This window comes from Sus scrofa, chromosome 3, assembly GCF_000003025.6.
Source record: "Sus scrofa isolate TJ Tabasco breed Duroc chromosome 3, Sscrofa11.1, whole genome shotgun sequence".
NCBI lineage: Eukaryota > Metazoa > Chordata > Mammalia > Artiodactyla > Suidae > Sus > Sus scrofa.
This window is the reverse complement of record NC_010445.4, coordinates 34430169-34444568: the sequence shown is the minus strand read 5'-3', so window position 1 is coordinate 34444568 and position 14400 is coordinate 34430169.

Below are 14400 nucleotides of genomic sequence, written 5' to 3'. Positions count from 1 at the left end.
CCTGCATGCAGGTGAAAGGAGTTCCTGGGTCGTCTCTGAATATTTCCTTTTCTTTCTTCCTTTTTTGTATGAAAGTCAGATCACCCTCGGTTCAAACCCCAGTGCTGCTGCTGACCAGCGGGTGAAATTGGGTACATTATGTAAGCCCTCTGAGGCTGCACAAATTTTGTTTTCAAAGATATACGGGCTTTGTAAGATCCCAAGACAGACACAGGGGGTCAAGTTTAAATTCATCTACTTGAATGGGTGTAATGTGTGAGCTTTCCAACCTTTGGAATGTGAAATTCCGTTTCTGTCTGCCTGTCTGTTAAGGGGATGGGCCATTCAATGAATTTACAATCCTTTACATCAAAAATGTCTGCTTGGCAGTGAGACACCAACATCATATGCTCTCACTTACATGTGGAATATAAAAAAAGGACACAATGAACTTCTCTGCAGAACAGATCCTGACTCACAGACTTTGAAAAACTTCTGGTTTCCAAAGGAGACAGGTTGGGGGTGGGGGGCTGGGCTGGGGATTTGGGATGGAAATGCTATAAAATTGGGTTGCAGTCATTGTTGTACAGCTATACATGTAATAGCATTCGTGGAATTAAAAAAAAAAAGGTCTGCTTGGTGTGCAGAACAGGTCAAGAGAATGAGACTTGGAATTAAAAACAAACAAACAAAAAACCCTGATATTGAATCCTAGGTTTATTACATTCAGTGTGGATGAGACATCTCAAGTCCCTGACCCCACTGTCTTATTTTAAAATGGGTAGAAATAGTACCTACCTTATAGACCACTGTGTGGAGAAAGGATGTCATGTCTATACTTCATCTGCCAAAGTATAGAAACCCAATGAGTGATCCCTTTAACGTGGGGACAGCTTCCATCAGACCTGAGAGTCAGGAAGGATTGAATCTGAATCTCTGCGGTGTCATCACCATTCTTTGCATATGTGTTTATTTTTTTGATTGTGGTGCAGTTGATTTACAATATTGTGTGTGTTTCAGGTGGTTCTAGCGATTCATGTTTTTTTTTGTTTGTTTGTTTGTTTGTTTCGTCTTTTTGCCATTTCTTGGGCCACTCTCGCGGCATATGGAGGTTCCCAGGCTAGGGGTCTAATCAGAGCCATAGCCACCAGCCTAGGCCAGAGCCACAGCAACGTGGGATCCGAGCCGCGTCTGCGACCTACACCACAGCTAACAGCAACGCCGGATCTTTAACCCACTGAGCAAGCGCAGGGATCGAACCCGCAACCTCATGGTTCCCAGTCAGATTCATCAACCACTGCGCCACCACGGGAACTCTGCGATTCATGATTTTTAAGGATTATGTTCTACTTTAAGTTAGTATAAAATATTGGCTATATCCTCTGTGCTGTACAATATATCCTTGTAGCTTTTTAATTTTATTTGTATTAAAGTGTGGTTGATTTACAGTGTTGTGTCAATTTCATACAGCATCATGATCCACTCATGCATCTATATACACATCTTTTTCTCATACTATCTTCCATCATGTTCTATCCCAAGAGATTAGATATTGTTCCCTGTGCTGTACAGTAGGACCTTATTGCTTATCCATTCTAAATGGAATAGTTTGCATCTACTAACCCCAAACTCCCCGTCCATCCCACTCCCTCCCCCATCCCTCGGCAACCACAAATCTGTTCTCTATGTCTGTGAGTCTGTTTCTGTTTTGTAGATAGGTTCATTTGTGCCATATTTTAGATTCCACATATAAGTGATATCATAGGGTATCTGTCTTTCTCTTCCTGACTGACTTCACTTAGTATAAGAATCTCTCGTGGCATCCATGTTGCTGCAAATGGCATCATTTTGTTCGTTTTTATGGCTGAGTAGTATTCCATTGCATATATGTACCACATCTTCTTAATCTTTTCATCCATTGTTGGACATTTAGGTTGTTTCCACGTTTTGACTCTTGTGAATTGTGCTTCAGTGAACAAAGGGGTGTGCATGTATCTTTTTGAATTATAGTTTTGTTATACTATACAAGGATAGTATACATGTGTCATGGATTTGTAAAGACTCAGTTTGGTAACAAAAAAATGAATGTTTATAGTGGAGCCAACTGGAAAGTCTCTGATACTCACTACCTGCCCAGGGGGCAGAGTAGGTCAAGGCTGCCAAGACAGTGCCAGAAACACAGAGCCTGACTCTCACCTGCAGTGGCAGAGAATGGGGCCCAAGGGCAAAAATTGGGATCACACCTTGAGGCAATGTCCGGTCAAGCCACACAGGATTTCTTTCAGCATATTAGAAGAAAGGCAGAAAATCAGTCCTCTGTACTTCTACCTAAAGAAACTAGAAAAAGGAGAAAGAAATAATTAAATGCAAAAGAAGAAAAAGAAATGGGGGGAATAAACATAGTTGATACAATAGAAAACGTTTAAAAATGAAGAAAATTTAACAGAGCCCCAAATTGATCTTTTGACAAGACTAAGACAAACCGATAAGCACCTAGTAAGACGGATCATGAATAAAGAGAGAAAACAGTTGGGATCAATATCAGGAATGAAAGAGAAGATAGTAAAGATATTAAAAGCATGATAAGGGAATATTGTAAATACTTTGGGTCTGTAAGTTCGACATTTTAGATGCTAGGAACACATTTCTTGAAAGCGCCAAATAACTGACTTGAGAAATTTTAAAGCTTGAAGTGTACTTTGTCTGTTACAGAAGTCGAATTTTGTAATTTAACCAACTTCCCACACATAAAACTCTGGGCCCAGATGATTTCACTGGTGAATTGTAGCAAATATTTAAAGAAAAACTAATACCAGTGCCACTAAATCTCCTTCCAGAATGTGGAGGAGAATGGACAATCCTTCTCTTCTTTTATGAGGTCATAATTTTAATACCAAAATTCAATAAAGACATTACCGAAACAAAAAAATTACATACCAATGTGCCTCATGAACATACAGGTAGAGGAATTCCCAGTGTAGCTCAGCAGGTTACAAACCCGACCAGTATCCGTGAGGATGCTGGTTGGATCCCTGGTCTTGCTCAGTGGGTTGAGGATCTGGCATTGCTGAGAGCTGTGGTGTAGGTCACAGATGCGGCTGGATCCCGCATTGCTGTGGCTATGGTATAGGATGGCAGTTGCAGCTCCGATTTGACCCCTAGCCTGGGAACCTCCATATGCCTCAGGGGCAGCCCTAAAAAGCACACACACAAAACAAAAAGTAGACATTTTTGACTAAATATTAGCAACTCAAATCCAGCAGTAATTTTAGAAGTATAACATATCTTGATCAAGTGAGGTGTATTCCAGGAATTCAAGGTTGATTTAACATGTGAAAAACAATTAGTATAACTTTTCATATTAGCAAAATTATGGAGGAAACTTATATGAACCTCCCAACAGATGTAGGAAAGCACTTAACAAAATTCATCATCTGTTTATGATAAAAATGCCCAGCAAACTGAGACAAGAAGAGAATTATTTTCTGTCTGATAAAAGGTATCTACAAAACCAAAGAAGTAACAGAAAGACACACACACACACACACACACACACACACACACACACACACCCCACACACAATCCTGAGTGTTAACATTGTTCTCAATGGTGAAATATTAACCCCTGTCATCCTATTTCAATATATAGGAGGTCCTAACCAGTGCAATAAAACACAGAAGAAATAAAAAGCATGAGGGTTGGAAAGGACAGAATAAAATTGTTTTTATTTACAGATAAGAGGGATATTTACAAGATAATACTAAAGAATCTGCCCAAAACAAAAGGAAGGAATAAACTCTCCAAGCCCACCGATTTCAAGGTCAATATGCAAAAAGTTGTATTTCACAGACTGAAAATTTAGAAAAAAAAAAATCTTTAAAAAGTCCCTTAATCACACCGAAGATTGAACCTCAATTGCCTGTCTTACTTCACACATAAAAATTAATTCAAAAGGAATCATAAACCCAAGTATATAAGTTAAAACGATGCACCTTCTAGATGAAGACAAAAGCAAATATCTTCAGAACCTAAGGGTGCAGACTTCAGAGAGGCCACGTAAAAAGCACTGATCAGAAGAGGACATGGGTTGCATCCGCATTACACATTTCTCATCAAGACACTTCTAAAAATACAAAAGCAGCAAGACAACAACTTGGAGAAAATATTTGCAGACGATATATCTGGAAAAGGGCTTGCATCCATAATATACTAAGAACTGCTATAACCTTCTAATAAAAAGACATCAAATTTTTTTTTTAATGGACAAAAGTTTGAATGAACACTTCACAAAACAAGATATTTGAAGTGTATGCAAAGGCCAGCACTTTCATCTCCAGGGAAATGCAGGTTAGAACCACAATGAGAGATCATTGCATATGCACTGTACTGGAAAGGCGGACTATACTAAGTGCTGGCGACAATAAGGTTTCTTCATAGGATTCTCTTGCATCACTTCTTAGGATGCCATGTCTTATGACCGCTTCGTGAAACTGTTGGGCAGTTTTTTTTACAAAGCTCAATGTAAATATGACTCAACAATTATAGTTCTGGGTATTGTCCAAGAAAAATAAAAAAAAAAAAATGCATCTTCAAAAATGACCAGTACTGGGGTTTTTTCTTAGCAGCTTTATTCGTAATAGTTAAGAATTGAAAATAGCCCAAATGCCCATCCATCAGTGAATGAACATATTGGAGGATATATATATTTGAAATTAACTATGCATATATATGTATGTGCATAACATGTATGTATAGAAGAGTCGAAAACATTATCTTGATTGAAAACGTACGGATACTATAGTTTTGGGGGGATTTTTTTGGCTGCACCTGCGGCATATGGAAGTTCCCAAGCTAGGGGTCGAATCAGAGCTGTCGCTGCCTGTCTACGCCACAGCCAAAGCAACACCAGATCTGAGCTGCACCACAGCTTGTGGCAACAGTGGATCCTTAGCCCACTGAGCGAGGTCAGGGATCAAACCCACATTCTCACAGACGTTCTGTCAGGTTCTTAACCAGCTCAGCCGCAGTGGCAACTCCCAGATACTACAGTTCTATTGTATGACTTCCACAACAGGCAAAGTAAACTATTGCAAATTGAAATCAGATCTGTGGTTTGGAGGGAAAGGAAGTGGAAAGTCTGCAAAGAGGCAGCAGGGTAATTTTACTGAGGGATGGAAATGTGCTCTGTCTTGGTTGGAGTGCTGGTTACATAGGTGAATGTATTGACCGAAAATTATTGAAGAGTAAACACATATGCATTTTCTTGTGTGGGGGCAGGGTATATAGGGAAAATCTCTATACCTTCCTCTCAATTTTGTTGTAAACCTAAAACTAGTCTAAAACAATAAAGTCTTTTAGAAAATATGACAAATAAATGTATATAAACAAATTTGGAAAATAGATTAAAGCATTTATTTGCTCAAAAATTGCAAGCAACAAAAACTCCAGGAGTAAAAAAATTCATAACACAAAATGTAAACAATAATCAACCCCCCCCTAAAAAAATACATGAAGGTCTGTCAATTTTCAGGTCACTACTCTTTTCTTCTTTGAAATGCATGTAAATTTCACATTCTGCTCCTGAATGTAAGCAGTTGATTAAACACAGATAAAATGGTGTTTTAAATTGTTGGATTCCGCATGGAATTACTTGTGATTTAGGAAGATAGATTGTACTTCTTCTGGAGTCTTTCATAATCTCTGATAACCACCAGCTAGCCTCCGTGGACACCCAGTTCTAGTATTATTAGGGTGAATTCTAGATGTTTTGGGGGAATTCCATCCAACCCAGCTTTGCAGGTCCTTGAAAAGCTCCTCAGACAAGCCTCCTGGTCCACAAAATAATCCACCTGTGCAGGAGGTGGCTGACAGGTGGGATCAGGCTATTAGCTGTCCTGAAAGGTGGGACCAAGAAATGAACAGAGTGCTGGGGTAGCGATGGCGTTTTTGAAAGGAGTAACTCCCCAGAATCCCAGAGGAAGATTGCCCATCCACTCTGGGTAGACGTTCCAGATTCCCATCCCACCAGCAGGCTGGACCAGAGGCTCGGAAAGATGCTTGCTCCCTCCTGTGTATGGTATTGTCCACGAATGCAGTCGCGTTCAAATCTGTGAAACTGTTTGCTGTCTAGAGTGGAGGAATGTGTGTGTGTGTCCATGTGTATCTGTGTATGCGTGTGTGCCCATGTCATGTATGGGTGTCCATGTGTGTGCGTGTGCTGCAGGAGGGTACATCTCTGTGTGTGTGTGTGTTTGTAATGGATGCTCGGAATTCATGGAAGCAGGTGCCAGCTTATTCTAGAGCGATGCTGAGTGATTCCATCCCTAACAGAGAGCTTGCCTTTTCTCCCATCACCATCTATCTCCCAAAAATCTCTCAGGGTGGGGAGGGGGGAAGCTGTGGCCCTCCCTTCGTCCCGAGGCTGACAGATCAGTCCCCTGAGTGCATTTTTTCACAGCCTCCATAAAAGCAATGGACAGATCTGCACCAAACTGCGGGAAAAATGGACTGCTTTCAACATGTCTGTGGTTTCCACAAGCTGATAAGCTGACACTCAGGGGTGTTGACTTAAAAATCAGCAGATTTTTATATTTCACAGTGTGTTTGGGCTTTATCCGTGTCTCTGTGCCCCTTTGTTCTTGATGTTTCATTACGCTCGCGATCAGTTCTGACAGCCTAAACAGAACTTGATCCGGACAGTTTATTTTTTAAATGAATGAGCCTCACAGCTTCTGACATCCCTTTCCATCCTCCCTGATATGTGCTCTTCAACATCTGGCAGACCCGGTTGTAGCTGCCAGAACTTTCTTAATTCAATAATCAAAACAGGTGCCAAAGAAGTAAACCTGTGACTGCTAATTTCTTGAGTCCCACTCTTCCTTCCCACCTACCTAAATAGTTTGGAAGGGAATGTCAGCTCTCTGTTCAAGCGATTAAAGGTTATGGGTGTCCTGCATCAGGGAGGAAAAAAAAAAGAACAAGAAGGAAAAAAATCTACAACTTGATACTCGGAAGGAATATTTTCCAACCTCTTCTTAAAGTGAAGCTTGGCTTCCTTTTATTCTATGTTTAGAATGAAAGAACATTAGGCAGGGCTCCTTTTTTTATTTTCTAAGATTGTGATTATTGGAGGATGCTCAAAGAATTCCCTTCATCAGTGCCACTCAGAAACTTTGTTTTGTTTTGTTTTGTTTTTGTTTTTTAGGGCGACACCTGCGGCATATGGAAATTCCCAGGCTAGGGGTCGAATCGGGGCTACAGCCGCTGGCCTATGCCACAGCCATAGCAACACAGGATCTGAGGCGCAGCTGTGACCTACACCACAGCTCACGGCAACGCCAGATCCTTAACCCACTGAGCGAGGCCAGGGATCGAACCCACAACCTCATGGTTCCTAGTCGGATTAATTTCTGCTGTGCCACGACAGGAACTCCCAGAAATCTTTTAAATTATGTAGCTCCGGGCCCCAACACAAATGCACTGATTCTAAACTTGGAGGGAAAGAGCAAAAATGTACATATTTAACCAGCCCCCTGTGCGAATCTAGGCCTAGTGCAATGTGAGATCAACTGGTCTAAAGATTTATAGTCAAAAGGAACAAACAAAATCAAACTGAGGTCCCTTACACAAGGCCATTCAATTTAGTCTCCCTTTCTCTCCCCCTTTGAGAAATGTAAAACAGTCAAGTGAGTTGCTTTAAAATTAGAATGGGGGGCCGTAAAACTTTATTCAGTAAGGCAATAAATCCTGAAAAATAAATTCCAGTTTTATTTTATGTCCAGTTAGGGAGTGAGTGAAAAGGAATGGAAGGGAAAGCAGGAAGAAGGAAAGAAGAGAGAGAGAAAGAACAGAATAATCAGCTTTTTTGAGTAATTTCTACATGACCAGCACTGCTCTAAACATTTCACAGGAGTGATCATGTTTTATCCAAGGAAGACAGTGATAAGAGAAACAAGAGAGAGAAAGAGGGGAGGAGAAATAGAGACAGAAAGAGAGTATTGATAAACCAAGAGAGAGAGATAACAGAAAGAAAGAGAAACAGAAATATGGCATCAGAGAATATTACACAGGGATACCCAGAAAGAGGCAGAGAGAATCCAAGAGTCACAGAGACCCAGAGAGAATCACAGCACTGAGAAATAGTGTGTTAGCTCCAGCGACCATAACAAAGTACCACACACTGTGCTGCTTCAACAACAGAAGTGTGTCTTCTCACAGTTCTGGAGGCTGGAAGTCCGAGATCCAGGTGTCAGCAGGGTTGGTGCCTTCCTCTCTCCTTGGCTGGTTGACGTCAAGCTCCACGTTGTCTTCACTCTGCACCTGTCTGTGTCCAGATTTTCTCTACTTCCACGGACATCCATCCTCTTGGGTTGATTCTCACTCTAAGGACCTCATGTTGACATAATTACGTCTATAATGACTCTATCTTCAAGTACATTCTGAGGTCTTAGAGCTTGAAATTTCAGCATGTGAATGGAGGTGTGGTGGCAATTCAGCCCATAACAAATACTAAGGACAGAGGAAAGGGTAGGGCACACCAAAGCATAGAGTTAAGACCGCTCAGAGAGAGAAAGAGGCAAAATGAAGGCAGACTCAAAGGAGAATTCTTGAATACAGGTTGGGGTCCTTGGCTTCGGCAACAGAGTTCAGAGCTTTATTTAAGACTCCTAAAATGATGTCCTGCTGACTAATCATTTGTTGTGCATAGATTTCCTAGTTGATTCCTTGGTCTCTTCAAGGTCTAAACATCTGAAATTCTATTATTCCAATCTGTATTTCTTCATTTAACCTATTAAAGGAAAAACTTAATCTGACCGTCAAATTATACACAGAGGACATCCCTGACCCCTAGTGGCAACTCCCTTGAATTGCAAGCATAGTATTTCAAGTGAATCATCTAACTTTATAAACCCACAAATTTAATATCCAACTGACTTAGCAATTTTGCTTCATGGTAATCCTAAAGAACGCTCTACTATTTTGAAGTTATTTTCAAGTTGTAATGTTTTCAGTGATTCATAGGAGATATCCTATAGCGCCAAATACTATAAATATTTGGAATATCCCTGGCCACACTGTGTAATAAAGCCATTGACATCATATGATTAATAATCCTCCAAGGTAGAGGTAAAAGAAAAACTGTCCTGTTTTCCATTTCCTTGGCTGGAGGAAGATTAATAGTAACCGAAAACCTAAGGAACTCTGCCAGTTCCCATATACCTAAGCACAGAGTTAGAATATTAGGTGGTACATATCTTAACAGATAAGACATTGTAGTGCAGTAACTCTCAAAATGTTTGTGTGCAAGAGTCTCCTGGGGAGTTTACTTAAAATGCAGATTCCTGGTCAAGATTCTTTTTTGTTTGTTTTGTTTTGTTTTGTTGCTTTTTAGGGCTGCACCCACAGCACATGGAACTTCCCAGGCTTGGGCTTGGATCAGAGGTGCAGCTACCGATCTATACCACAGCCACAGCAACACCGGATCCTTAACCCACTGAGCGAGGCCAGGGATTGAACCTGCATCCTTGTGCATACTAGTCAGGTTTGTAACCCAATCAGCCACAACAGGAACTCCCCTTGGTCGAGATGCTTAATCAGTAAATGTAAGGTGGGGTGTGATAATCCTCATTTTTGCTAGAAATCCAGGGGATGTGGCACACATGGTCCTCAAATCAATGTTAAGAAACAGAAGTTTGAGAGCCCTGGGATTAGTCAAACCTGGATTCTGACAGTCACATCATGCGGCTCAATGCCTCCTGATCAATTCTTCATCTGAATAGTGGGGTATGGATACAGCTCAAAGGCTTGTTGCAAGAATTACATAAAATTAAGTAAAATGAAGGGTTTAACGGAGACACACAAATAAATAGCAGGCACTCCAGGGTTCTAATATGTAAATGCATCTGCCGCATCCAACCTTCAATCAATTAGACATCTTCTTTATTTAAAATGTATAACAAAATCTCATGACCTTACTGCTTGACAGACACAAAAACTCATGGGGGGGGGACAAAAAAACCTCACATAGGAAATTTTCCAAGAGTAGAGTCCACTATTCCAGTCTTTGACTGAGTGGCTCCCAGCCACTTGCCCTGCCCCGAACACCCACGCACAGACCTGCCTGGGTCACTCAGGCAGACTGGATACCCTCTGTTGCTCTTTTATCACCACCGCCATTATTTTCTTTGTATGTTCAGGAAGTCAACAGGCAGCCTTTGGGGTCTCCCGCTGATCTCTGTGTTGGAATATAAAGTGGTGTGTTCATTTTTGCTTGTAACTCACTGCACTTGTGGTTTTGTTCTGTTAAACAAGTGCTGCACAAGTGGAGTTATATCCAACACCCCTTTTCCAAATCATGGATTTCAGAGTGAAGAGTAAGGAGTTACCAAGGAATCTCACAATCCTAGGGGTCTAAGTTAGGATGTTTGAGAGAAAATGGGTCTTTTGAAAAACAAAGGTAGTTTGGTGGTATCTCAGTGAAGTTACCGATTGTTTAAAATATTCCCTTATGACATACGATGGCTCTCATTACCTCAAATAGTTGTTAATACTGTCAGTTTTATTACCACACCTACTCCTATTGCTGCTACTATGGCAATAACTATTAATATTCATCATTATCATCATCTCAAAAATAATAGCAAACATTAATATGTGCTTCCTGTATGTCAGGCACTATGTTGATTGCTCTGTCTGTATTCTCTCATTTAATTCCCAAAATAAAACTAGGAATTACTTCCTATTATCCCCATTTCACTGATAAAAAATAGAGGCTTCAAAAGGATGGATACCAGAGCCCGTGCAGGGCAGTGCTGGATATCCAGTCTAGGTTTGCCTGACTTCAAGGACAGGGCCTTGGCATTCCCAGCTTTGAGGATGAGAACGCCTCTTGCACATTAAAAATTGAACAGACCCTCATGGAGTAGTAGTTGCATTTTAGTGTCTGTTGGAGAAAATGCATCGTCCCAGAAAGCCACTATGAATTCTGCAAATGTTTAAATGACTTTGCATTTTGCTAATCACAGTGGCATCTGCATTTGGATACCCACATGGCATATTTTGCTGGCATTAAACCGACATTGAAATCACTATGCGCAATGGCAGATAAATTCCAGGAAATGTTTCGGTTACCCCAATGCCTCTCTGAGGCCTGCTGCCCTCAGTTTGAAATGGGCTAAGGATACAGTAGCCAGAGATAGACTTTGGAATTCAGCTAATCCAGTACCCAACTAGGTTGCCAGTGGAGTAAACTGGACCCAGAGGGGTTGAAGGACCTATTAAAGGCCATGGCGCAAGTTAATGGCCAAGCAGTCTGGAGGCTGGTCTCCTAATTCTTAATTCAGTACATTCTGGTTTATTACAGTTTATCAAACCACCAGCTCAGGCTTTAGAGTCCAGCTTCCTCCTCCCTCCCTGTCCCAGGATGCCTTATATAATGGAGGGCAAAGGTCAACAGACTCTAGCCCCCAAGCTAAATCCAGCCTACCTCCTGTTCTGTAAACAAAGTTTTGTTAGAACCCAGCCACCCCCATTCATTTGCAAATTGACCATGGCTGGCTTCCCAGGACAGTAGCATTAGAACGGAGACCTGCAGGACCTGCAAAGCTGAAAATATTTTGCACAAATTTTGCCAACCAAGGATGTAAGGTGCTATAGGAAATCTACCTTTGCATCACCTGTTCTCCCCGCAAACTCAGGAACATTCTGGAGGTTTATTGCATTAGATACCTACAACAGACAGGTATCCAGATCTTCCAGAAAAGTTAGGTGGGAAAGGGACAAAAAGAGGGAAAGAAGTAAACTTTTCTGAAAATGGAAAAAGGAGCTTTTCACACTGCCGGCAGGAAACAGTGAGGGCCTTAGAAGCCCTCAGCCTCTCTGGGAGAAAGCTGTGATCTTCTTCTCTGCATTCCCATCTCCATGAGTTTCCATAACTTGTACCATTAAAGAAATGTTACGTGCTCAGTCAGCTGCACCACCTAAAATGACAACCACTGAGGTTTAAATAAGAAAGATGGAATAATGTCATAGCACCCTGTAGTTCTGCAGTATGAAGGTTAGGCAGGAGATCATTGGAAAGAGCGTGGAGAAGACAGCATTTGAAAAGTGCCCTTGACTTATTCAAAGACTCAGGGTCGAATCTTCAGCAAACCTATCACTGAGTTGTGTGACCTTGGGTGAGCCATTCAGCCTCTCTGAGATTTCCCATTGGTGTTGTCTCGTCTGGAACACTTCTGCTAGAACAATCCAGCTTTTTCTAGCTTCCCTTGGCCAGCTCTTCCTTGTTTTTCAAAGATCAGCTCTAATGTCCCCTCCTCAGCTTCACTGCCTGCTACCCCCAATCATCCATCCCTCCACCCACTGGCTATCATCTCACACCATCATTTCATTTACTCACTTATGTTTATGTTTAAATCATCTATCCCACACACATTTTTAGCTCCACAAGGACAAGAACCTTTTCGGTTATACACACCCCAATCCCAGAACTTAAAAACGTACCTGGCATATAGTAGAAACTCAAAGAATATTTGTTGAATGAGTAAGTGAATGGATGCGTGTCTTAGTGAATGACCTGCCTCATGGGGAGGTGAAGAGCATCTTACAAGATAATGATTTGTAAACTTTTGTATGGATGTCACCAACAGATGACGATTTTATCCCAGGGCCTATCTAAGAACTGAATATGGCTACGCCAACAAAAAATAAAAACTAAGAACTTCTAAACCAAAATGTTCACGAATTCTTAAATACGACAATAAAGATACAGTTCATCTGCTCTATTTGGTCCCTTTCCAGTGCTGCAGAGAAATCTGCAAAGTACAAGTCATGAATAGATATTCATAGATTTATTCCCTTTTTCTCTCTCTCCCTCCCCCCCTCCATCTCTCTGTCTCTGTCTCTCTCTCTCTCACACACACACACACACACACAAGATACTCAACCTTTAGCCAATGCAATTATACTAAATTATCTGCATGTTCTTCCTAAGCCCAGAGGAACTAATTGATGACAGAGGTTCTCACGCAGTTTGAATATAGATGCATCTGTCCTTCTATCAAACCCGATTTGTAGAACCAGGGTATTGGTGGGGGGACAGGGGAGATGAGTATAGACTGAAAGGTGAGCTGTGCGTTTCTGTGTTTATATTCGGAGTTCTAGAATGGACCTCGCTCTTCCTATTCCCGCCCCACCCAGATCTGCAGGGGAACCCTCCGTTTTGATCACCACGCCCCCGCCCTGCTCCACTCCACCTCTTACTCCGTAGCATTTCACTTAAGGTCCAGTCAAGAGAAAGCCTTTGCTGATCCCCACCCCTAGTCTGGGTCAGATCCCTCAGTGTCTGTAATTGCCCTGCCTTCCATGCTTCAACACAGTCGTGAATTTAATCATTTTCATACCTCAAGCCTGAGCTGGTGTCTCCCTGCCCCTCCCAGGAGTTTGTTTCCAGGTGAACGGATCCCCAGTGCTAGGAGCTTCCATAGCCCCTCGTTCTCCCTTTGATTTCTGAGCATTCTGGAGACCATGTTCTCAGGCTTCTCTCTGCTTCTGCGCAGACCCACCAGCTGTTCTATTCTGCATCTCTCCTGTGCAGATCACAGCCCCAGGTCTGGTGACACACCCCAGCATCACATGCTAGCTGCTGGGGGGGTTACGGAAGAGGTAGGGCTACCCTCGGCGGGGGGGGGGGGGGAGGTCTTTGTGTCACCACTCCTACTCATGGTAATAAGCACATCTGTCCCACTGCCCCACTCTCGTCCCCATCCTCTGGTCTGGGCATGAACAGAAATTCTTACCTTACAGGAAGGGCAGGTCATCCCACTCTGTTGCCACTTTCTGCTCCAAATCAGAGTAGGGGTAAATGGAGTGCCCATTGATTTGTTTGAAGTCAACAAGCTCCTTTAGCGTTTGCTTTGCCCTGGGGTCTTGGTATTGCCCAAAAGTGATGGTTAAAGATGTTATTCCTATTTGTGAAAGAGGCAGTTAGTTCTCTAGAGCAGAGAGTAAGAGGCATACAAAAGACTCCTTTCCCTTCCAAAATCCCATGTCAAGACTAAAGTTACTGAGTTTAGTTATCCCCTGGCTTTGCCCATGGAGTAAGTTACCTAACCCCTCTTATCCTCTAAGATTCTAACTCTGATTCTACTTCTGTTCACCAACTAAAATTCTGGATCCAACCCCAACGTATGTGTGTTGGGGGCTCCCCCATACCACCAAGAAAATTCACCACCAGCTGGGTGTCCTGCAACTCACCTCAATCCTGAAACTGTCTATATGGAGACAGCATCAGAGCCCACAGGTTAAGGGCTCAGTCCTACGGGACTGCCCCCTATCCCTACACCCCCCCGCAACTTTTAGCTGCCAATCACAAGTCTAGCTTATCACCAGTGCTTCTGACCACCTGGCTGTAGATCAGAGGT